The sequence below is a fragment of the Scyliorhinus torazame genome, chromosome 4 (genome assembly GCF_047496885.1).
Source record: "Scyliorhinus torazame isolate Kashiwa2021f chromosome 4, sScyTor2.1, whole genome shotgun sequence".
Lineage (NCBI taxonomy): Eukaryota > Metazoa > Chordata > Chondrichthyes > Carcharhiniformes > Scyliorhinidae > Scyliorhinus > Scyliorhinus torazame.
The window spans coordinates 301152686-301178731 of NC_092710.1; the positions used below are offsets into that span (position 1 = coordinate 301152686).

A 26046-nucleotide genomic window follows, 5' to 3' on the forward strand; every position below is an offset into this window, starting at 1 on the left:
GGGTTTAGCTTCTTTCCACTGAGTAGAATCCTTCACCAGGCTACTAGGGACGCAAAGGCCAAAACATCGGCCTCTCTCGCCTCCTGCACTCCCGGCTCATCTGCAACCCCAAATATAGCCAACCCCAGCCTGGTTCGACCCGGACCCCCACCACCTTTGAAATCACTTTTGCCACACCCACCCAGAACCCATGCAATACCGGACATGACCAAAACATGTGGGTGTGGTTCACCGGGCTTCCCGCGCATCTCCCGCACCTGTCCTCCACTCCAAAAAATCTACTCAGCCTTGCTCCAGTCATATGCGCCCTGTGTAGAACCTTGAATTGTATCAGGCTGAGCCTGGCACACGAGGACGAAGAGTTTACCCTACTTAGGGCATCTGCCCACAGCCCCATCTCAATCTCTTGCCCCAGCTCCTCCTCCCATTTTCCCTTCAGCTCCTCTACCATCGTCTCCCCCTCGTCTCTCATTTCCCTATATATATCTGACACCCTGCCATCACCCACCCATGCCCCCGAAATCACTCTGTCCTGGATCTCTTGCACCGGGAGCTGCGGAAATTCCCTCACCTTTTGCCTCACAAATGCCCTCACTTGCATATAGCGAAATGCATTCCCGGGTGGCAACCCATATTTTTCTGTCAGTGCTCCCATACTCACGAACGTCCCGTCTAAGAACAAGTCCTTCAATTTCGCAATTCCTGCTCGCTGCCAAGATTTAAATCCCCCATCTATCCTTCCCGGGACGAACCTATGGTTGTTCCTTATCGGGGACCACACTGAGGCACCCGTCACTCCCTTATGTCGTCTCCACTGCCCCAAATTTTCAGAGTTGCCACCACCACTGGGTTTGTGGTGTATTTTTTCGGGGAGAACGGTAACGGCGCCGTCGCCAGTGCTTTTAGGCTAGTTCCCCTACAGGACGCCATCTCCAGTCTTTTCCACGCCGCTCCTTCCCCTTCCCTCATCCACTTACATATCATTGACACGTTGGCGGCCCAATAATAATCACTTAGACTCGGCAGTGCCAGTCCCCCTCTGTCCCTACTGCGCTGCAGGAACCCCCTCTTTACTCTTGGGGTCTTTCCAGCCCACACAAAGCTCATAATACTCTTGTCCATCTTCTTAAAAAAGGCCTTTGTAATCAGTACAGGGAGGCACTGGAACACAAAAAGAAACCTCAGAAGGACCACCATTTTAACCGCCTGCACCCTGCCCGCCAATGACAGGGGCGCCATGTCCCACCTCCTAAAGTCCTCTTCCATCTGCTCTACCAGTTGTGCCAAGTTAAGCTTATGCAAGGTTCCCCAGTTCCTGGCCACCTGGATCCCTAAATACCGGAAATCTCTTGTTACCCTCCTCAACGGTAAATCGTCTATTCCCCTGCCCTGTTCCCCGGGGTGCATCACAAACAGTTCACTCTTCCCCATATTCAATTTATATCCTGAAAATTCTCCAAACTCCCTGAGTGTCTGCATTATCTTAGACATCCCCTCCACTGGGTCCGCGACATACAACAACAAATCATCCGCGTATAATTACACCCGATGCTCTTCTCCTCCTCTAAGTACCCCCCTCCACTTCCTAGAGCCCCTCAGCGCTATGGCCAGTGGCTCAATTGCCAACGCAAACAGTAACGGGGACAGGGGACATCCCGGTCTTGTACCCCTATATAGTCGGAAGTGGTCAGTTCGTTGCCTATTTGTAATCACACTTGCCACCGGGGCCCTGTACAGGAGCTGAACCCATCTAATGAACCCCTCTCCAAATCCAAATCTCCTCAGTACTTCCCACAGGTAGTCCCACTCCACTCTATCAAATGCTTTCTCTGCATCCATCGCCACCACTATCTCCGCCTCCCCCTCCGGTGGGGGCATCATCATCACCCCCAGCAGCCTCCGTTAGCATTCAATTGCCTCCCTTTAACAAACCCCGTTTGATCATCATGCACCACCCCAGGGACACAGTCCTCTATCCTCATCGCCATCACCTTGGCCAAAAGCTTGGCATCTACGTTCAAGAGGGAAATAGGCCTGTATGACCCGCACTGCAGCGGGTCTTTGTCTCTTTTCAGGATCAGCGATATCGTCGCCTCCGACATTGTCGGGGGTAATGTCCCCCTTTCCCTAGCCTCATTAAAGGTTCTCGTCAGAAGTGGGGCCAGCAGGTCCACTTATTTCCTATAGAACTCCACCGGGAACCCATCCGGTCCCGGGGCCTTCCCTGCCTGCATGTTCCCAATTCCTTTTACCACCTCCTCCACCTCAATCTGCGCTCCCAGTCCTGTCATCTCCTGTTCCTCAACCTTCGGGAACTCCAGCTGGTCTAGGAAACGCATCATTCCCTCTTTCCCTTCCGGGGGTTGAGCCTTATATAGCCTCTCGTAAAATACCTTAAACACCCCGTTCACCCTCTCCACTCCCTGTTCCATCTTACCCTCCTCGTCTCTAAGCCCTCCGATCTCTCTCGCCGCCCCCCTCTTCCTAAGTTGTTGGGCCAGCAGCCGGCTCGCCTTCTCTCCATATTCATACGGCACTCCCTGTGCCTTCCTCCATTGTGCCTCCGCCTTACCCGTGGTCAACAAGTCAAAGTCCGTGTGCAATCTCCGTCTTTCCCTGTATAGCCCTTCATCTGGAGCCTCCGCATATTGCCTATCCACCCTCAAAATCTCCCCCAACAATCTCTCCCTTTCTTTACCCTCTTGTTTCCTCTTATAGGCCCTTATGGAGATCAGCTCCCCTCTAACCACCGCCTTCAGCGCCTCCCAGACCACTCCCACCTGGACCTCTCCGTCTTCATTAATCTCTAGGTACCTTTCAATACATCCCCTCACCCTTACACATACCCCCTCGTCCGCCAACAGTCCCAAATCTAATCTCCAGAGTGGGCGCTGCTCCTTTTCCTCTCCTACTTCCAGATCTACCCAATGTGGGGCATGATCTGAAATGGCTATAGCCGAATACTCCGTTCCTGTCACCTTCGGGATCAGCGCCCTTCCCAGGACAAAGAAGTCTATCCGGGAGTACACTTTGTGGACATGGGAGAAGAAGGAAAACTCCTTCTTTACTCCTTGGCCTAGTAAATCCCCAGGGATTCACTCCTCCCATCTGCTCCATAAAGCCCTTAAGCACCTTGGCCGCTGCCGGCCTCCTCCCGGTCCTGGATCTGGACCGGTCCAGCCCTGGGTCCAGCACCGTGTTGAAGTCTCCATTACCAACTTTCCCATCTCCAGGTCCGGGATGCGCCCCAACATACGCTTCATAAAGTTTGCGTCATTCCAGTTCAGGGCATATACATTCACCAGCACCACCACCTCACCTTGCAATCTGCCACTCACCATCACAAATCTACCCCCACTGTCCGCCACTATGGTCTTCGCCTCAAACAATACCCGTTTCCCCACCAGTATTGCCACCCCTCTATTTTTCGCATCCAAGCCCGAGTGGAATACCTGTCCCACCCATCCTTTTCTTAATCTGACCTGATCCGCCAGTTTCAGGTGCGTCTCCTGAAGCATGACCACGTCTGCCTTTAGCTTCTTTAGGTGCGCAAGTACCCTTGCCCTCTTAATCGGCCCATTCAACCCTCTCACGTTCCACGTGATCAACCGGGTTGGGGGGCTCTTTACCCCCCCCCTCGTTGACTAGCCATCCCATTTTTAGACCAGCTCCTCACCCGGTTCCCACGCACCCGCTTATCCCCCCGACGGCGCCCTCCCGTCCCGACCATCCCATCCCCTAACAGCTGCCCCTTCTCCTTAGCAGCAGCAACCCAGTTCCCCACCCCCCCGCTAGATCCCTCTCTAGCTTAGTTGCTCCCCCCATATTGCTTCCGGAAGTCAGCAAACTCTGGCTGACCTCGGCTTCCCCCGTTTATCCTTAGCCTCCCATCATGTGAGGCCCCCTCCTTCCTGCGCCCCGCCCCCTTTACCCGCCACAATTTCCATAGCGCGGGAACAAAGCCCACGCTTCCCTCTCGGCTCCGCCCGATGGCGCAGCTCCCTCTCTCCTACCCCTCCCCTCCCCACCGGCACCCACATTTCTTCGTGTCCACCCCCTTCGAGGGGAAAGAAAATTTTCCCCCCATCTGATTCACAGTCCCTTGCCACCACCTCACTACTTCATTTCAAACACTCTTTCTCCAATCTAGTCCAACTTCTCCTCTTCAATAAATGTCCACGCCCCTTCTGCCATCTCGAAGTAGTGGTGTTTACCCTGGTGTGTAACCCACAGTCTTGCCGGCTGCAACATTCCGAACTTCACTTTCCTCTTGTGGAGCACCGCCTTGGCCCGATTGAAACTCGCCCTCCTCCTCGCCACCTCCGCACTCCAATCCTGATACACGCGGATCACCGCGTTCTCCCACCTGCTGCTCAGTGTCTTTTTCGCCCATCTCAGGACCATCTCCCTGTCCTTGTAGCGGTGGAACCTCACCACTATTGCTTGAGGTATTTCTCCTGCCTTTGGTCTTCTCACGAGGACTCGATACGCTCCCTCCACTTCCAGGGGGCCCGTCGTGGCCTCAGCTCCCATTAAGGTATGGAGCATCGTGCTCACATACGCCCCAACACCCGCTCCCTCTGCCCCTTCGGGAAGACCCAAGATTCTTACGTTCTTCCTCCTCGAGCTATTTTCCAGGGCTTCCAGTCTCTCCATACACCTCTTATGCAGTACCTCGTGCTTCACCGTCTTCACCACCAAGCCCTGTATCTCGTCCTTATTTTCGGCAGCTTTTGCCTTCACTCCACGGAGCTCCATCTCTTGGGTCTTCTGCGCCTCCTTTAACCCCTCAATCGCCAGCACCTCCTTCTTGAGCTCCTCCACACATCGCCGGAGGAACTCCTGCTGTTCCAGGCCCCATACCAACTGGCCTCCCTCCGCCGCCATCTTGCTTCTCACTTCCCTTCTTTGCCGCTGCTCCAGAGGATCCTCCGCAATCTGGCCACTATTATCTCTCCTGTCCATTCACATCCGCGGGGACTCCCATCTATGTCACCTCAGTGGGTTTAGCCTTCGAAAATTGCCGTTGGGGCTCCCGATAAGAGCCCAAAAGTCCGTTAAAACGGGAGGTGCCGAAACGTGCGACTTAGCTGGTCATCGCCGCACCCGGAAGTCCTGACAAGTGTATTGACTGCTTTAGTAAACCACGGTTCCCTTGCTCGACCACTTCCTCCCTGCCTGACAGGGACATACTTATCAAGGACACGCAGTCGCTGTTCCTTGAACAAGCTCCACGTTTCCATTGTGCCCATCCCCTGCAGTTTTCCTCTCCATCCGATGCATCCCAAGTCTTGCCTCATCGCATCATAATTGCCTTTCCCCCAGATATAACTCTTGCCCTGCGGTACATACCTATCCCTTTCCATCACTAAAGTAAACGTAATCGAATTGTGGTCACTATCACCAAAGTGCTCACCTACCTCTAAATCTAACACCTGTCCTGGTTCATTACCCAGTACCAAATCCAATATGGCCTCGCCTCTCATTGGCCTATCTACATACTGTGTCAGGAAACCCTCCTGCACACATTGGACAAAAACGGACCCATCTAAAGTACTCAAACTGTAGCGTTTCCAGTCAATATTTGGAACGTTAAAGTCCCCCATAACAACTACCCTGTTACTTTCGCTCCTATCCAGAATCATCTTTGCAATCCTTTCCTCTACATCTCTGGAACTTTTCGGAGGCCTATAGAAAACTCACAACGGGGTGACCTCTCCTTTCCTGTTTCTAACCTCAGCCCATACAACCTCAGTAGACGAGTCCTCATCAAACGTCCTTTCTGCCACCGTAATACTGTCCTTGACTAACAATGCCACAACTCCCCCTCTTTTACCACCTTCCCTGAGCTTACTGAAATATCCAAACCTGTTATTCACTCCTCTTCTCAGCAAGCACTCACTCAGTAACCTCTGCGCCCTGCACGATAACACCCGAGGGAAAAGAAAAGAAAAACTACTTACCAGTCACCAGCCAATCCCTTACCTGCAGGCTGTGATGTCACGGTTCAACTTCTACCCGCCCTCGAGCCTTCCTCTTGATCTTTACAGCAGTTGGGTTTTTTTTGGTTAGAGGAGGGGGTAGGGAGGGAAACACTGAAGAAGTGTTTCGGGTTTAAGTGCCACTTGACAACAGCTCCTCCACAAACCACCTTCAAGTTAGGGTGAGCACAACAGACGTATGCAAATTGCCCCCACAACAGCCAATCAGCAGCTCCACTCTACTGCCCTCTGCTGGATCCACGACTTGGGGCTGCTCCCCCTCCCCCTTAAGGATCCTGAAAACACGATCCGAGACATCACGCACCCTGGCACCTGGGAGGCAACACATCAACCGCGAGGATTTTTCAAGGAAATTATTATTAGACTATGGAATGCATTATGACAAGTAGGTGTTGGAATCAAGTCAATTAGTACATTTGAGAAAAATAAATAAACTCAGAAAATAATAAGGGCGAGGAGAGTAGGGAAATGTGTTGCATTGTTTTGATCTGCAGCTAGTATGGCACAAATTGGGTCTACTATGGTGCCAATATTTCTATGCCTAGGTCATAAGCAATGTTGGGAATGTCTATGCCTGCAACCTTTTAACTTCTGCTTTCAATTTACACACAACTTATTTATTTCTTTGTCCTACATTTCAACCATACCTGCAACTTTGCATATTTACATAAATTTGAATGTTCCACTAAAGTTCTCCTTATTTAATTCCTGCATGACAATTTTATTAGTTGACGTAAACATGGCAGATTTCTTGGATTGCATTGTTCTGGAAAGGGGACTTCTGCTGTGCATCACTGTTGAAGAGAATCAATACTTGAAAAGTGGTGAACATTCTAATTGGTGATATGATTTTACGGAGATATGTGATGGGCAGTGACAGGTTTTGGTCCATCTAATGTTCGGGAGCTATCGAACCAGAGAATGCATTTTCTGTTAATGCCTGTTCTTGTCAGCTTGTACCTAGTATGTCTCTTTTGTGGAGACCATGAACTCAATTCAATTTGTATTGGAATTGGTTTTTTTTTTACAGCAAGCAAGGCGATGGATTAAGGACATGCCCTGTCCACTCTGCTCATTGGCTTTGTAACTCTGAGAAAGGAACAACATTTTAAAAAATAAAATCAAAGCCAGTGCTGTACATGTATCACTTCATTGCTGTACATTGAAGCACTTCAGAGTGCATCATGCTACATGTAGACAACTTTAAATTATCATTGTGCTGTTTGTAATGACGATTTTGAAATGTCTGGAAAGTTCTTTGATTGCATTGAAGCACCTCAGGGTGCAACATGATCTATGTAAAAATAACTTTAATATCAATGCACGTTTTGTAATTACCACTTTGAAATGTTTTGTAATGTTCTTTTAGATATTTTTAAAGTATATTTTTGCAACAAAAACAAATCAAAGTCAGTGCTGTATGCCTGACCAGAGGCAGTGGTGTAGTGGTATTGTCGCTGGACTAGCAATCCAAAGACCCACAGAGTCATGCTCTGAGGACCCAAGTTTTAATTAAAGTTCAATAAAAGACTAACGATGACCATGAAACCATTGGCAATTGTTGACATGTGACTCCAGCAATGTGGTTGACTCTTAAAAGGCGCTCAAGGATGGGCAATAAATCTTGGCCCGGCCAGCGGTGCCCACACCCCATTAAAGAATTTTTTTAAACTTGAGATGTATAATGTAAAAATCAAATCATTACGATTGTATAATGGCACCTTATAGGTTTCAAGGCACTTTGTAATTTTGAAGTTGAAACGTTTTGTATTTTTATAAATTTTATGAATAAAGTATATATTTTTTGGAAACATGTCAAACCAATTCCCAAGTTTTTTTAATTTTGTATTCAGAAAAGTCTTTATGCTCTCTGGAGCATAATTTAGAAGTATTACCAAAAACTTAAATGGCCAAGCAAAAACAGATGAAGCAAAAGATGACAACATATTTTCACCCTGGAGACCAGGGGCTGGATTCTCCGTTTCTGAGTCAAAGTATTGACGCCAACGGAGAATCCGTGGAGTTTCACATCAGAAAAATTGGCGACACACCTGCACCGATTCCGCTACCAGTCAGGGGCTAGCACCAGCACTGCGTGGAACACCAGCAAAACCCACGAAAAATGGTGTGGGAATCGCCGGGTCCGTGATGGACACTCTCAGGGCTGACAAAACTATACACCCCCCACAGACACACTGATCGCGGTCGAAAAGATGGGTCAGGTTGTGCTGGAGCGCCCATACAGCTGATGAGTCGGCTGAGGCCAGAGGGCACCTGGGGGGGGTGCCCCAGGTTTATAGCGGGCGGTCAGTGGCATGCGCAGCCACATGGCTGCCTTGCCGGCTGCGGTAATGATGTTGCGTACCCAACCGCAACTGCTGGCCACCCCCACTACTTCCCCCAGCCCTGGCAGAGGCCCCCCGGTCATTGGCACGGCTGTCGGCAAAGTATGGTGATGTTGAACACTGTCCGTATGCCCCCTTTCTCTCTCAGCAGCCTCACGATCTGTGAGAGCACACGAGGACCGCAACATTGGGAACGCAGCCGATTGGAAGCGCAGCATCGCAGGTGGACCCAACAATGATATGCAAACGGTGTTTCAACTACGCGCAGCGCGCATCACATTGACGCTGTTATCGAGGAGGCGGAGCATCGCAATTCAGCGTCAAATCGAGGCCTGCTGCAATTTCGGTGTCGGAAGCTATTCTCCGCCCAATCACACGCTCCGATTTCGCCATTGGCCAACGGAGAATCCTGACCCACGGATTTTGCCCCAGCGACAGTGAAGGAACGGCAACATACTTCCAAGTCAGGGTGATGTGTCACGTGGAGGGAAACCTCCAGGTGGTGGAGTTCCCAGGTATCTGCTGCTCTTGTCCTTCTGATATCTAGATGGTAGCGGTCGTGGGTTTGGAAGATGCTGTCGAAGAACCTTGGTGAGTTACCAGTGAATCTTGTAGATGGTGCACACGGCTGCCACTGTTCATCGGTGGTGGAGGAATTGAATGTTTGTGGAAGGGGCATTTTATACAGTGCCACACACAACAGACTTTTAAAAATAAAGAAATAAAGGGACAGTAGCACATGGATACAAAATTGTCTGAATGACAAAAAAGGGAAAGTCGTGGTTAATGGATGCTTTTCGTGCTGAAATAAAGTTTGTAGTGAGTTCCCCATGGGGTCGGTATTGAGACCCTTGCCTTTGCTTATATATATTAATGATTTAGAACTTGTGTACAGTGAACAATTCCAAAATTTGTGGATGATACAAAATTTGGAAGTTTGTAATCAGGAGTGTAGAACCTCAAAAGGACATGGACAAGTTGGAGGGGTGGGCAGATAGGTGGCATTTGAAGTTTTTTAAATTCATTCACGTGATGTGGGTGTCACTGGTTGGGCCAGCATTTATTGCCCTTCAGATGGTGGTGCCGAATTGCCTTCTTGAACCGCTGCAGTCCTTGAGGTGTAGGTATACCCACTGTGCTGCTAGGGAGTTCCAGGATGTTGCCTCAGCGACAAATGAAGGAACGGCGATATATTTCCAAGTCAGGGTGGTGAGTGATGTGGAGGGAAACTCCAGGTGATGGGGTTCCCAGGTATCTGCTGCTCATCCTTCTAGATGGTAATGGTTGTGGGTTTGGAAGGTGCTGCCCAAGGAACTTTGGTGAGTTACTACAGTAAATCTTGTACATGGAACACATGACTGTCATTGTTCCTAGGTTTGTGGAAGGGGGAGCAATCAAGCAGGCTGCTTTGTCCTGGATGGTGTCGAGCTCATCTAGGCAAGTGGAGAGCATTCCATTACACTCTTAATTGTGCCTTATAGATGGTGAACAGGCTTTTTTTAGGGCGGGGCGGGGGGGGGTGTCAAGAGGTGAATTACTCGCCATAGAATTCCTAACCTTTGAACTGCCCTGGTAGTCACAGTATTAATATGGCTAGTCCAGTTCAGTTTCTGATCAATGGTAACCCCCAGGATGTGGGGGATTCAGCGATGGTAATGTCATTGAATGTCAAGGGGCGATGGTTAGATCCTCTCTTGTAGGAGATAGTCATTGCCTGGCACTTGTGTGATGCAAATGTAACTTGCCACTTGTCAAACCAAGCCTCATGATTATCCAGGTCTTGCTGCATTTGGACATGGACTGCTTCATTATCTGAGGAGTCGCGAATGGTGCCGAACATCACGCAGTCATCCATAAACATCCCCACTTCTGACCTTATGATGGAAGGGAGGTCATTGATGAACCAGTTGAAGATGATTGGGCCGCGGACACTACCCTGAGGAATGGATAGAGTGGATAGCCAGAGACCTTTCCCCAGGGTGGAAATGGCTGTCACGAGGGGGACATAATTTTAAGGCAATTGGAGGAAGGTATAGTGGAGATGTTAGAGGTAGGTTCTTTACACAGAGTGGTGGGTGTGTGGAATGCACTGCCAGCAGTGGTGGAGTCAGGGTCATTAGGGACGTTTAAGGGACTCTTAGACAGGCACATGGACAGCAATAAATTGAAGGGGTGTAGGTTAGGTTGATCTTAGGTTAGGATAAATGGTCGGCACAACATCGTGGGCTGAAGGGCCTGTACTTTTCTATCCTGAAGGGCCTGTACTGTCCTGCAGTGATGTCCTGGAGCTGAGATGATTGTTCTCCAACCATCGTCCTTTGTGCCAGGTATGACTCCAACCAATGGAGTTTTCCCCGATTCCCATTGGCGCCAGTTTAGCTAGGGCTCCTTGATAATTCTGCCTTGGTGTCAAGGACAGTCACTCTCACCTCACCAATACAGAGAAATATGAGGTGGTTCATTTTGGTACAGAAAACAGAGACAATATAAAATAAGGGGTAAAAGTCTAAAGGGTGGGTGCAGGAGCAGAGTGTGTATATGCGCGCACGTCATTAAAGGTGGCAGGACAAGTTGAGAGAGCAGTTAATAAAGCATGCAGTATCCTAGGCTTTATTAATAGGAGCAGAGTATTGGTTAGATCTCAGCAAGAGTACTGCACACAGGTTTGGATGTTGCATTTTAGGAAAGCATTGGAGAGTGCAGAAGAGAGTTATGAGAATGGTCCCAGGGATGAGAAACTTTGTTATGGAAGATAGACTGGAGAAGTTTGTACTTTTTACTCCTTGGGAGAAAAGATAGCTGAGAAGAGATGTGATAGAGGTTTTCAAAATCAAGGAGGGGCCTGGACAGAGTAGAAAGGGGAAACTGAAACATGCATGACCAGGCACAAATGTCTGAAATCAAAATCATCCAAATTGCTTTTATATGGATTTGGAATTACTTTAGGTTTCTTCACTAGCTGGTAGTAATTGAAGGTCAGTTAGCTAGACGGCTGATTCATGATGCGGAGTGACGCCAACAGTGCAGGTTCAATTCCTGTACTGGCTGAGGTTATCCATGAAGGCCCTGCTTTCTCAAGCTCGCCTGCCCCTTGCCTGAGGTGCGGTGACCCTCAGCTTAAATTATCACCAGTCAGCTCTCTCTCTAAAGGGGAGAGCAACCTACGGTCTTTCATTTCAGTAAACTATATTTTTGATGTTCATTTCCTTTCTCAGAGAAACACATATTGCATGGATTGAGGATTTGATCTCTGTGCAGCATGGATGCTTTTAACTGTTCAGAGGAACCATGACAATCTCATTCCGGTGTTCTTCCATGCGGTTTCCCAAGCCACATGAACTGATGGCCAACTAAAATCATGGGCTGAGAACTCTTGGCATCCCAGCAGCCTTCATCAGACCAGCTCTATTAATAGCTAGCAATGGGTTGCCTCTGGTGAATCCTTAAAAATTGTTCGTTATCTGATTGAAGATATGCCAGATGGTCTGGCTGCATTCAGGAAGCCAAAACACATGCATGACTTTTAATTCATGAAGCCATAGACTGTGTCAAGCAAGTTGATTTAATATACTTAAAAATATATTCTTTAAAATATTTCAAAGAGGTTGTCTCTGAAGTTTAACATTTTAATGATGTACTACTGCAATACTGCACCTGTAGATAATCCTTTGGAACCTTTACTGGTTTTCATGGCTATGGTCATGACCTTAAAGCTGCTAGTGAGAGCCTATAAAGCCTTTGAGAAATAGTAATTAATTTTAGCAGTCCAAGTTGCAGCACAGTGGCTTCACAGCTCCAGGGTCCCAGGTTCGATTCCCCGCTGGGTCACTGTCTGTGCGGAGTCTGCACGTTCTCCCCGTGTCTGCGTGGGTTTCCTCCCGCAGTCCAATCGATATGCCGGTTAGGTGGATTGGCCATGATAAATTGCCCTTGGTGACCAAAAAGGTTAGGAGGGGTTATTGGGTTACAGGGATAGGGTGGAAGTGAGGGTTTAAGTGGGTCGATGGAGACTCGACAGGCCGAATGGCCTCCTTCTGCACTGTATGTTCCAAGTACTACATTTGTTTGTATTATATAACGTTAAGAACAATTTTCTGTTTGCCGAGCAACATTTACAAGTTGCTCAATCATTTTAGGTGTCCATTCATATTCAGCAAGGACTTTAGTTTGAGTTCAGATCACTGTACAGTCCAGAATAGCTCCAGGTCAAAGGTTACGGTTTGAATTGCCCAGAGATTAATCTTACAGCATTGGCTCAAAAAAAAACTGTAGCACTTGTGATGAACAGCCAGGCTGCTTCAGGATGGTTATGGGATACTGGAATGAAGCTACGCCCAAGTAAAACAGTGCAGAAAAATACAGGCGAATCTTGTTGGTGGGCGACGTCTGTAAAATGAAGTTAACTTTGTATTTGAAATACCTCTTTAACAAAATCTTTGAATTTGCATTAAGTCAAAGCTAGTGACCTTTATGTCATCTGGTTTTCCTGGCATTACACCAACTGTCAACAGCTCCATGTAGCAGGAAAAGTGCTACTATAGTTAGTAGCAGCAGAAATCTGTGAGCACGATGCTTTGCCAGTGTCCATTTCAGTTATTTCAATATTTAGCTGCAGTCATCTTTTGCATTGCTCTGTGGATCTGCATTCGCAAGAATATTTCTCAACACTCCGTGTCAAATATCTCCAGCAAACAGCTGAAGAACAAATCATGATTGGTATGTACAAGTTCAGATTGATACTATTCACATGATATAATGGCCCAAGTCTCCAACTGAGTAATAAACTACTAAATCAATTGCCTAATCAACCTCATATCACTGCAATACATGGACTGCTGCACTCAATAATGCTAAACAAACTAGCCAGCTGAAAAGTAGTTTGTTGTCCGACACACCAATATGTTTATATTCCATAATAGGCATCTATTTCTTTGGGTGCACGTAGAAGCTGGTTGGTATGCTTATTTTCATTTCATACTTTAATGTATCTCAAGTAACCTGTGTACCCAACCACAGTGCTTAGAAACATGTAGCTATGATCGACAGGTTAAGTGCTTTCTACTGAGAAAAAGAGGGAAGTGAAAGCACTTAATTCCTTGATGTTTATAAACATTGCGGTTAGGTTCAAAGCAGGCTACTTGAGATAAATTCAAGTCCGAAGGGAAATTAAAATAAACAATCCAGGCATCTGGCTGGAACCTGTCAATTACAGCCTACTAAAAGCCATTTATCCATGAAGTGAATAGAAGCCTTGCAGATCAAAAGATATGAGGGAGTTTAAAGCCTTATGGTGTGGTTTTGGCTTTCTATGAAGTCACAGCTCCTGTATTCCAAACATTTGCCTGAGGCAACAGGTGTAAAGGACAGGCGAGTGAAAAAGTGATTCTTTTCACCGTTTCTGCTGGACTACTGCTTTCAGACAGAGGTGACATCGAGAGAAGGGATGGGCGGGGTCTCTTTTGGGTGGTTCTCATTATTGGGGGAGGGGGGGGAAAGAGGGTGGAGTGGGCAGGTTAGCATTGGGAGGGGTCCGCCGATAGACATTGGGGGCACCTACCTTAAATACTTACTCGCTTGGCCCACTGCAAGGTCCATACGCAAGCAAATACTTGCACCAATCCACGCCAGCGTGACTCCTGCCTCAAGAGGGCCAAAGCCCTCAAAAGGTATGGAAAATCCGGTCCCGCACATTAATAGGATTCAAATGGGTTATTTTTACCCATTTGCATCCTCCCGCTGGTGTGGGACGTGAACCTCAATGTCACCACCAGTGGCGAACCGGAGCATTGCAAGCATTCTTTCTGCCGACACTGGATTCTCCGTCGCATTGTGAGGTACACTATCGGTGGCGGAGAATCCAGCCTCAACTTTGGAAATGATTGCTAACACAAAAGCAAAGAAGACCGAGCAGCTCATTTGAATTCTGGGACCAAATCCTTCACTACGAAGGCACAAAGGTAAATTCTAGAATTCCTAAAGGGCATCAATAAGTAGCCCATGTAGATGAGACTGCAATAATGTCCATTTCTTCCACTGGCGCTGTCTGTACACGTGAAATGGATTATTTATTTGCTATGCCAATCATAGAGTTTCAGCTAATGGGATACCTATCTGGTAGGCAGAATCAAAAATTAGCAATCCCTATGTGTTTCCTCCTCACCTGAACTAATGATGTGTTCTCCACGAGCACAAATGTGTGATTTTATTCCCCTGCCACGGAGTAAATATTCCTAGTATTGAAGATGGTGATACAAGATTGCACCATCAACCATACAAACATGAAAAGTTGAATGATTTTTTCTCACTATATTATTGGTTAGTCAGACCTTTGAAGAGTCCTACAAAGATGTTCTAACTGCAAAGCTGAAAATCCTTCTGTAAATTCTTCTTTTATAAAAATAAGCTAATAGCTCCTTAATAGTTCATTGTATTTACCAAGAATGCTGAGCTTTAAATTAACTGAGTTTGAGCTATCCAGTGTGGATCTAAAGTGATAAGCACTTTGTTTACTTGTTTCTCAAGAATTGTGTTTATCTGCCGTTAAATTGATATGACCTGGTATGAATTCACAGTAAGGCCTTTGTGGTTGTATAACTGTAATATTGAATCTTGTTCTGTTGTCTTCATAGAAGCTCCAATTGACTTAAGCAAACAATTTAATAGATAGAAATGGTCTCATTTTAAATAAGAGTGTGAGTGAACAGAAAATGACCAATCATAAAGAGCAGCAAGAACTTAGACAAGCAAGAAACAAGGCATAAACTCAACACCAGAGTCACATTCATGATGAAGTCTTGCTGAAGTGGTTCTTCAGGAACTCCTGTAATGGCCATCAGTAACTGGCTGCATCTGTAGAACTGACAGCATGTATAAATATATCTTTTCTTTGTTTTGGATTTTATTTATCCAGCTGTAATACAGATAATGATTGATACAGGAATACGTTATATACAGTTCAGAAACCTAGTATTACAACAGGATAAAACTATATATTTGCAGGAAAGACAAAAATGTAACTAGCACATGGACTAGTCTTTCATTTCTACCAAACACAATAGAAGAACATAATTAGCTTGGGATCAGGTATCTGCCAGAATCTTGATGGCACTTGGGAATCAAGAAAAATAAAGTAATTGACAAGGAACAGCTTCAGAAAACGAGAATGAGAATAACAAGAAACAAATGTGAACATTTAGCAGAGATATAGGTGGAATCTTCCACGAGCATAGATTTGAAGGCAGGAGTAGAAATGAGAATAAGGGGTGGGCCCAATCATAAAAGGTGTGGTCCACTCATTAAATAGGTTTGTGTGAGGAGCACGGTGAATTTTGTGGCAGGAGCTAGTGGGATGTGGATGACCCAGCCGCTGAAGCATAACTAGTAGAAGTACAGGGTTGCCTGATGCCAGTATGCCTGAAGTGATCGGTGAACAAACTGCAACAATCCAACTAGTCAGCATATTCTTTAAAGTCCTTTGGCCCTGAGCATTTCAACGAATGGGAAACGCTGTAGCTGGCATTGGTCTACCCTTGGCCTTCCCCCATCATGGTGAAGATAGCCATGACCCTCCACTTGCTATAAGGAGCTGGTTTAGCACACTGGGCTAAATAGCTGGCTTTTAAAGCAGACCAAGGCAGGCCAGCAGCACGGTTCAATTCCCGTACCAGCCTCCCCGGACAGGCACCGGAATGTGGCGCCTAGGGGCTTTTCACAGTAACTTCATTTGAAGCCTACTTGTGACAATAAGCGATTTTCATTCATTTCATTTCATTCATTCAAGCCCACACCTATTACCATTCTCATGCACACCTTGACCCCTCCCATTATCTTTTTTCAGTTTCTGTGACCCACATATGAAACCGTAACCAACCTAAACCCTGGAGGCACTGTTGGGGCGTGGTCCGGGGTTCTCGAGCCGGCCAAAGGAGGAGGCACTATTTTGCAGGCCGGTTCCATGGCGGCCGCGCCATGTTGCACGGCGTGACCGCTGCAGGCCGCCACCCTGTGCATGCGCAGAGGCGGCAATTCTCCGGCCATATCGGCAGCCACAGCCGGGTGCTGTAGGCTGCCGGCATGCTAGCCCCCAGCTACACGGAGGATGAACGTACATCGCGCGACAATTGCCAGGCATGAATGTTCCCTTCCAATCGGGTAACACTTCAGCAATCAAGGGCATTCAGCCTCTGATGTTCGGGTAAGCGTTCTCCAAGGCAGCATTCAGGACAGGTGACAACGCAGAATCGCCGAACAGAAACTTATAGCCAAGTTCTGCACACATGAGTACGGCCTCAACCGGGACCTTGGATTCATGTCGCATTACATTCACCCCCCCCCCCACCATCTGGCCTGGCTTGAGAAATCATACCAACTAGTCCTGGCTTGAAACAATTCACACCTCTTTAACCTGTGATTATCCTTCTCGCCAGTTGCTCCGCCTGGACCTGTAAAGACTTAATTACCTGCAGCTCACATTCAAAGTATCGTCTTGCATCATTGACTGTGTCTATACATTTGTGTTTCTGGAACCCACCTCTTCATTCAACTGAGGAAGGAGCTGTGCTTCGAAAGCTAGTGATTCGAAACAAACCTGTTGGACTTTAACCTGGTGTTGTAAGACTTCTTAATGTGCTCACCCCAGTCCAAAGTCCAAAGCATCTCCACATCTTAAAAGCATTCAACAAGGTAACCTCAATTGCTTCACTGGGCAGAGAATTCCACAGATTCACAACCCTCTGGGTAAAGAAATTCTTCCTCAACTCAGTCCTAAATCTGCTCCTCCTTATTTTGAGACTACACCCCCTAATTCTGGTTTTACCAGTCAGAAGAAACAATCTCCCTGCTTCTATCTTATCTACTCCGTTCATAATTGTATATGTTTCTGTAAGATTATCCCTCATTCTTCTAAATTCCAATGCGTATAGTCCCAGTCTACTCAGTCTCTCCTCATAAACTAATCCTCTCAACTCCGGAATCAACCTAGTGAATCTCCTCTGCACACTTCAAAGAACAAAGAAAGGTACAGCACAGGAACAGGCCCTTCGGCCCCCCAAGCCTGCTTCGACCATGCTGCCCGCTTAAACTCAAATCTTCTACACTTCAAAGAACAAAGAACTCTCCAGTGCCAGTACATCCTTTCTCAAATATGGAGAGTAAAACTGTCCGCAGTACTCCAGGTGTGGACTCACCAGCACCCTATACAGCTGCAACATACTTCCCTGTTTTCCCTACATCCCTCTAGCAATGAAGGACAAAATTTCATTTGCTTTCTTAATTGCCTGCCGCACCTGCAAACAATTTTTTTTACGATTGATGCACAAGGACACCCAGGTCCCTCTGCACAGCAGCATGCTGCAGTTCTTTACTATTTAAATAATAGTCCATTTTTCTGCTATTCCTACTAAAATGGATGACCTCACATTTACCAACATTGTACTCCATCTGTCAGACCCTTGCCCACTGAAACTATATCCGCTGCAGGCTTTGTGTCCTCTGCACACTTTGCTCTACCACTCATCTTCGTATCCTTTGCAAACATTGACACATTACAATTGGTCCCCAACTCCAAATCATCTATGTAAATTGTAAACAATTGCAGTTCCAACACTGCTCCCTGAGGCACACTATTAACCAATGATTGCCAATCAGAAAAACACCCATTTATCCCCACTCTTTGCTTTCTGTTAGTTAACCAATCCTCTATCCATGTCAATATATCACCCATAACACTGTGCGCCTTTATCTTATGCATCAGTCTTTTGTGCGGCACCTTGTCGAATGCCTTCTGGAAATCCAGATACACCACATCCACCGGTTCCCCGTTGTCCATCGCACTCAATGTCCTCAAAGAATTTCAGTAAATTAGTTGAACATGACCTGGTTTTCATGAACCCATGCTGCATCTGCCCAATGGGACAATTTCTATCCAGATGTCTCGCTATTTCTTCCTTGATAGATTCAAGCATTTTCCACATTACAGAGGTTAAGCTAACTGGCCTATAGTTACCCACCTTTTGTTTACCTCCTTTTTTAAACAGTGGCGTCACATTGCTTTTTTCCTATCTGCCGGAACCGCCCCAGAGTCCAGCGAATTTTGTTAAATTTCCACAAGCGCATTTGCTATTTCCCTCGCCATCTCTTTTAGTACCCTGGGATGCATTCCATCAGGGCCAGGAGACTTGTCTACCTTTAGTCCCATTAGCTTGCCCAACACTACCTCCTTAGTGATAATGATAGTTTCTAGGTCCTCACCTGCAATAGTAGCCTCCTTGCCATCAATTATTGACGTGATTTGTGTCTTCCACTGTGACGACCGACACAAAATACCTGTTCAATGCCTCATTTCCCATTATCAAATCCCTCTTCTCACCCTCTGAAGGGCCGTCACCACTCTTTTTATTTGTAGAAACATTTGCTGTCTGTCTTTATATTCCGAGCTAGTTTAATCTCATAATCTATCCTACTTTTCTTTATAGCTTTTTCCTTGGCTTTCTGTTGTCCCTTAAAGATTTCCCAATCCTCTAGTTTTCCACTAATCTTTGCCACTTTGTATGCATTTTCTTTCAATTTGATACCCTCCTTTATTTCCTTAGATATCCATGGCTGATTATCCCTTTCCTACAGTCCTTCCTTTTCACTGGTATATACTTGCTGAGCACTGAGAAAAATCACTTTGAAAGTCGTCCACTGTCCCACCATAAAGTCTTTACTCCCAGTCTACCTGAGCCAACTCATCCCTCATCCCATTGTAGTCTCCTTTGTTTAAGCACAAGACACTGGTTTAGGATTTTACCTTCTCACCCTCCATCTGTATTTTACATTCAACCATACTGTGATTGCTCCTTCCAAGAGGATTTCTAACCTTGAGATCATTAATTATTCCTGTCTCATTAAACAGGACCAGATCTAGGATAGCTTGCTCCCTCGTGAGTTCCATTACTTACTGTTCGAGGAACCTATCGCAGATATTCTATGAATTCCTCCTTAAGGCTGCCTTGACTGACATGGTTTGACCAATCGATATGTAGATTAAAATCCTCCATAATTGCCTTACCATTTTTACATGCATCAGTTATTTCTTTATTTATTCCCCGCCCCACTGTGATGTTATTATTTGGTGGCATATGGACTACGCCTATCAGTGGCCTTTTCGCCTTACTATTTCTAAATTGCACCCAAATTCTCCATAGAAGCTACATCATCTCGCACGACCCCCCTGATATCAACCTTAAATATCAGAGCCAAGTCACTTCCCTTACTTTCCCGTCTGTCCTTCCGAATAGTCTGATACCCCTGGATATTTAACTCCCAGTCGCGACCACCCTCCAACCATGTCCCTGTAATGGCCACTAAATCATACTCATTCGCGATGATCTGTGCCATCAAATCATTTCTCTTGTTTTGAATGCTACGAGCATTCAGGTAAAGTAACCTTATGCTAGTTTTTTAAAAATAAAGCTTCTCTTTGAATGCTAACACCTCCATTAATAACATCTCATGAGTTCTTCTTCCCTTTAACTTTTTTCATAATTTCCCATGTAGTTGAACCCACCTCCCCACATTCTAACTTCTGTTTTGCTTCCCATTAACCATTTTACTTCCCGTAATTTTACCCTTCCTTCGCCCATTTGCTAGTTTAAAGTTCTTGAGACCACCCTATTTATCCTTTCAGCAAGATCAGTTCAGGTGACAACCGTCCCAACGGTACAGATCCCTCCTGTCCCAATACTGATGCCAATGCCCCATGAAATTGGACCCATCTTTCCTGCACCATTCCTTTAGCCACTTTACTTCTCTAAAATACACTGATTGATTTTGCACACCCTCTTAATAGTGTGAATGAATGCACTTCCTTAACACCGGAGCATGTTTCAAAAGTATATGCCTATTATCACAGATCTCCTTCAAAAATAATTAATTCAACAAATTTCCCACTGTTGCAACAGGAACACCAAGTTACTTTTACTCCCATATCCCACAATTGCCCATTAGATAAACCATGTTCTCAAGAGAGAAAATAATTAAAGCAATTCCCCTTCAAGGAATCTAAAGCATTGTCAATATTGGGTTGGTATAAATGATTCTCCTGTATATATTGAAAACAAAATTGCAACTCTTCTGGACTTTGGCAGGTGGGAAGTAAACAATAAAATAATTCTGGATATTTAAATGTTAAATATATAGATCACAAGACGAACCAGTTAGGCTAAAACTTGGCAAATGTAGTTGGTTTTCATTTGAAGAGTGCTAAAAACTCTTCTGGGTAAATAATGTAACCTGAAGCCGTTCTGCTTCTCTTGAAACCCCCCTACTATGAAGATCAAAACTATCACCTGTCAAGGAGTGTGAACTGATCTACAATGGAAATGTGTGGAGGCATGTCTAAATAATACTTAAGTGTAGAATGATGGTTCCACATGGACATGCACCTGGTGCAAGAACACCAAATTGTAATACAATGTGAAATCCGCTCCTGTCCTCTGAACAACAATTTCACACTGGCTGGCCAATTAACTGCTGCCCAGTGTAAAACGTGCTCAGCAGTGGGGAGCCAGGGCAGGGCAGGTACCAAGCCAAGCAAGGGTGCAGGCAGGATTACATAAGCTCCCTGAAGACTGACAACTGCTATGAAGATACCTCAGGGAGCTGCACAATTGTTGGAAGAATATCAGCACACACAAAAATTGCCCAATATCAATAATGAAACAACGAACAACTGACAAAGAGTAATACTCATAATCATCAAATTTCAAGCACATCCAAGCCTTTTTATCCCGTCACTGATCGAGAATGGCACGGAAACATGAATACCGCTGGTCGATTCGCCCATGGGCCAAGCGGAAGCACAGGTATGTAAAATTCAAGACAATTTCAGGTTTGATGGGCTGAATAACCCTTCTAATGGCGTTTTCACATTCTCCCAGTGTTTCCATGGGTCTCACCCCCCTACCCCAAAGATATGCAGGGTAGGTGGATTGGCCACGCTAAATTGCCCCTTCATTGGAAAATAAAAGAATTGGGTACTCTAAACTTATTATTTTTTTTTTTTAAATCACCCTTCTAATTGTTGGCAAGCATGCTCCCGACTCCAGCAAGCACCCAGCGGCTGTAATATTGCACGACGACGCCATAACATTGGGATGCGTGACTGACATTACCTCAAGCAAGTTTGGGTTGGCCTTGTGCCCAATCAAACCACGTAAAGGTTTTGCCCAAGATTCCCTTATCATTGTGGTTATCGGGTTACGGCTCAAGTTGGGCAGCACAGTAGCATAGTTGTTAGCACAAGTGCTTCACAGCTCCAGGGTCCCAGGTTCGATTCCCGGCTTGAGTCACTGTCTGTGCGGAGTCTGCACGTTCTCCCCGCGTGTGCGTGGGTTTCCTCCGGTTTCCTCCCATAGTCCAAAGATGTGCAGGTTAAGTGGATTGGCCATGTTAAATTGCCCTTAAGTGTCCAAAAATGCCCTTAGTGTTGGGCGAGGTTACTGGGTTATGGGGATAGGGTGGAAGTGTGGGCTTGGGTAGGGTGCTCTTTCCAAGAGCTGATGCAGACTCAATGGGCCGAATGGCCTCCATCTGCACTGTAAATTCTATGAATGATTCTCAATGAAAATACCAATCCACGCCTGAGGAGTAAGGTGGAAGGAAAAACAGTGAATATAAAATGGTCTCTTATTTTCATGAAGACTTTTAGTGGCATCTAAAAATGCTCTATACACATGCCATTCTGGCAGGTTAGCCTTATACCTAGGGCAGAAAAAGGATATGGAATCATAGAATTTACAGTGCAGAAGGAGACCATTCGGCCCATCGGGTCTGCACCAGCCTTTGAAAGAGCACCTTACCCAAGCCCACACCTCCACCCTATCCCCATAACCCAGTAACTCCATCCCACCTTTTTGGACACTAAGGGCAATTTATCATGGCCAATCCACCTAACTTGCACATCTTTGGACTGTGGGAGGAAACCCACGCAGACACGGGAGAAAGTGCAAATATGTGGTGGATTCTCCATTGCCTGACGCTGGTAACGGGTTTCCCGATCCAGCAGAGCGGACGGTTACCAGAAAATTGAATCAGCGCCCTTCCAATGCTCCAGTCCCCCGGCGAGCTCGGACCCGCGGCCGCAGTCCTGGTGGGGGGCGGGGCCCTCAGCGGTGGCCAGGCCCGCGTTCGGGGGCCACCGATCGGCGGGCCATCGCAATCTGGGGGGGGGGGGGGGGGGGGGGGGGGCTATCTTACTCTGCGCGAGCCCGCTGTGTGGCTCCACCATGTCGATGGCGCCCGCGCCGAAGTGGGCCGCCGCACGCATGTGCGGACCTGCTTGTGGCCGCTGTGCGCATGCTCGGCCGCGCGATCTGGACAGCAGGGCTCCACCGGCAGCCAGAGCTGCAGGATGCAGTTTTCGAGGAAAAAGTTTGGAGCGTTTCTTGTCCGTTTTCCAGCAGGCGTGGGGACTTAGTCCCCAAAAGGGAGAATCCTGGTCTATATGTCAGGTGAGCTTCATAATACACTTGAGTTTCTAAGCCCTGGCCCATAACAATAATTAAAAATAATCTGGCACTGGCTGTCTAAATTCAAATGAAAAATGCCTTCTGTAAGTCATACTTAGATAAGCAGTAGCCTCAAACACAATTTATACTTTAGTCAAATTGGGACTAATAAAATCAGAAAACTGACTCCATCTGAGCCATTAGTAAGATCCAAGGAGTGAGGGTAAACCACTGGAAGGCAATTCACTGAGTCACAAAAGAAAGTCATTTTGAGATTCAGTAATTCTCTTTTCTATGGAAAACAAAGAACTGGAGAAACACAATATTGATGAAGATTGTGAAGAAACTTAAGACCGGTCAACATCCTGTTTCATCAATATAGGTATTAGCAGTGACAGACAATTCAGTCTTTTCTGAAACTTGATCAATATAGAGCTCAGGAAGTTATAGACTGCATTAAACCGGTTACTGTCAGAGACACTTGACCTACACCAGAAGTGAGTTGCAAAGCAATACAGCAAATAATCTATTCCTGCTTTTTATCATAAACCATACCAGTGTTTGCTCTCCAAAGGTGGTTTGTCAGATAAGAATTTAAGGGCAAGTTTAACCTCCGAAAATACATCTAAATCCGAATCCGTCTCTATTTTATTGGAGGAGGCACAGGGATAGACAATATCCCACGCCCCACTGCTTCAGCTTTCCAAACAACCCCTGACCTCCTCGACATTGCCTGGCTCCATACCCAGATCAGACCCAGCTCCTGTTTGCACCCACACATCTAATTTTTTCCAGCTCCAGATTCAAACTTTCCTCCTGATCTGCTCCCCGGCTAAGGACTGGTGCTTCTTGACAGCAGCCAGCCTCCCAATCGGCTGGCTGCAGCAGGGAAACAGAAAAAAATACAGATCACATACACTACCATCAAATTTGGCAGGACCTTTTCGAAACCCGTTCTTCTGGGTTTCCTGACCTTAAACCCGAACATCCACCACCACCTCCTGACTTGAGGAATAAATAATATCCAGTCATTCGTCTCTGTAATTGATTTATTTAAATAAACACAAATGAAGTATAAATTAACAAGTGCACCACTCCAGGGTGAAGCTATAATTTAGGTTCATATACAAACGTGGTACTGTAGATCATGGGCAGGATTCACCTTTCCCCCCCCGACGCCGATATTGTAATCAGTGATCGGGTGGAGAATCCCTTCTGACGCCCAAATCAGGAGTGGTGCCGTTTTGACGCTGGGTTCCTAACCTCCAAAATGGCGTCATCGCGCTGCAGGAACAGCATTGGCGCGTCACCTGAAGGCCCTCCCCCAATGCTCCGCCCGGGGGATGTGAGGTCTCAGCCATCGGGAATCCGGCGTGGCGGCTGCGGACTGTGTTCAGTGCGCCACAATTGGCCGGGAGCCATGCAGCTGACTGCGGGAAGGATGGGATGGCCAGGAGGCACTATTTGGCAGGTCGGGTCTGCGCACTGCCGGTGCCATGTTTTACAGCGCGGCCGCTGCAGGTTGACTCCGTGCGCATGTGCGGCCACGGACCTAGCCATTCTTCAGCTGTTTATATAGTGGGAGCTGGGAGTTTTACTCAACACGACTGCTAGCCCCTCACTGGTTGCGGGTTCGGTGCTGATTTTGGCGTCGTAAAACGCCACTGTTCCCATGCTGGCATCGGCACTTAACCTGACAAATGGTGAATCCAGCCCGCCATCTTACTGATGAAAGATTAAAATGTGCCACATCTCCAGGAGAATATTCACCCTCTGAGAAACAGAAAAGCTCCTATTTCCACTTTTGAGAAGGCATCAGCTATCCCAGTGTCCTGGCCAATAGCCAATCCTCAACCAATATCAACAAGGATTAACTAGTCATTCATTTTACTGCTGTTTGTAGGAATTTGCTTTGCACAAATTGACTTGTCGTATTTGGCAGGACTGGAAAGCACTTCAGAAGTTCCCGAGGACATGAGAAATGTTACATAAATGCAAATTAAATTTTTCAGTTGGTGACTGGCTGGCAGATTTGCCAAAATGAAAGATAAAGCTGGTTAGTTACCGAAGCCATATTTTAACTCCACCAAATAAAGTCAAACAAGGCTATCCAAAGCTTTCCATTTAAGAAATAGAGCAATCGGGCTCACTAAAACACAAACTATAACCCACAAATTATTTGACTGTACCTCATTACAGGTGGTAGAACTGCACAGTGTTGAACTTTTAAAGATATTGTCCATCTCACTGTCCTTCAATGCATCAGTATTATTCATTTCAACCATTCCATGATAGCCAAGCTCAACATCCTTGCCACTTTTTGGGTGACTAACTTTCTTCTCATTTCCTATTGGGCTTCTCAGTGACGAGCTTACATTTATGGTGTCCAGTTAAATTTCTCCTCACAAGATACAACATCCTCTCCCAAACCACTCGATCAAAACCTTTCATAATTTTAATGATCTCTATTAATTCACCCATGAGCCTTCTATTTTCAACAGAAAAGAGACCCAGCTGTCGATCCTATCCTGATGATTATACCTACGCATTTCGGGTATCATCTTTGTAATCCCCCCCCCCCCATCTTCTTCAGTGCCTCTATGTCTTTTATATAATACAGCGACCCAGAACGACACACTAGAAGACCTGATGACAGTTCAGCACCAAACACACACAGAACCCCTTAGTATTGGAAGATAAGAAACTAATTGCACTTATATTTATTATTCACTGCTTCGTTGCTTGAATTTTGTTTGAGGGAGGGCTGTTCTTAGTATTTTTGACAAGTTGTTGGCGAGTACACCAACACCAGTTAAAATCTGCAACACAATACATGCAAATCAAATGGAATACAGAACTATATGTGGCTCTCTAGGCTGTGTCTTACATCTCTGAAGGCCACAAAGACAAAATTCTTGGGACACTTCAATCAGATACTTAACATCTTAAAACTTCAATCTGAGGAACTAGGAACATTGCTGTCTCTAGATTTATTTTGCATATTACATTTTGTGAAAACCAGTATTTAAGCCAATATGCATCTGTGATTGTTAATTCATCCGATTAAATTGCCTTTATCACTTAGTGGCAAACAGCACATGTTCCAGGCACAAAGGTGTGGAACAGTAGGCCATTTATTCTTCTATGAGCTGCTCCACCATTCAGTTAAGACTGTGGCTGATTTATTGCTGAATTCCAGTTATCCGGATG

At 46.2% G+C, this 26046-nt stretch overlaps 1 protein-coding gene across 3 annotated transcripts in view; it reads right to left on the bottom strand.

The window, feature by feature from the left end:
- The window catches only part of slc22a16 (solute carrier family 22 member 16), a 175050-nt gene that overhangs the window by 128031 nt on the left and 20973 nt on the right, over nt 1–26046 (bottom strand). The gene's annotated exons all lie outside the window — the stretch shown is intronic.